Source organism: Aphanomyces invadans (assembly GCF_000520115.1).
Source record: "Aphanomyces invadans strain NJM9701 unplaced genomic scaffold supercont1.204, whole genome shotgun sequence".
NCBI lineage: Eukaryota > Oomycota > Saprolegniomycetes > Saprolegniales > Verrucalvaceae > Aphanomyces > Aphanomyces invadans.
Window position 1 is genome coordinate 1 of NW_008580349.1, and position 551 is coordinate 551.

Consider the following 551-nt stretch of genomic DNA (forward strand, 5'->3'; position numbering starts at 1 on the left):
TGTTCGATTTTTCAAATTACTAGTAGCAAGGTACAGGGAACGACGGAATGCAAGGCCTACTTTTTTCTTCGACTTCAAGATTGTTTTGCCGTTTGATTGGCTAGCCGACTACGAAGTACGAATTCGGTGCAACCAATGATTGTAAAGTATCTGAATTTTTATTCCTTGAACATATAGCACTTTAAAAATTTTAAAGGTAATAATATTGTGCAAGCTCCTGTGCCATCAGAAGCAACCTTGGTAGCATGGATTGTAGTGGGTCATTCATTGACAAAGTAGATCAATCAGTTGAATTCCAAATTGAAGTAACTGATAGATGAGATCGAGAATAAGCGTAAGCGTTTGACGCGGTGGCGCAGTGGTTAGCGCGACGGCATTACAGAAATAGAGGAAGGTGCCAGGGTTGAAGCCCCGGGCAGTGTCAAACCTTTTTTTGAAATATTTTAATCAATAATAAATAGTATATACAAAGAGGAAGTAAAATGAAATGCATTAAATTGGTCATTAAATTTGACTCGATTGCTGGCGAGGAATGGCCTTGTCAAAACTTG

The 551-nt window shown here is 38.7% G+C and overlaps 1 pseudogene across 1 annotated transcript; it reads left to right on the top strand.

The window, feature by feature from the left end:
* Nucleotides 1-344: 344 nt before the first annotated feature.
* On the top strand, nt 345-424 carry H310_15172 (annotated as a pseudogene). The gene has a single exon. The product of its transcript is annotated as a tRNA-OTHER (tRNA).
* Nucleotides 425-551: the final 127 nt, after the last annotated feature.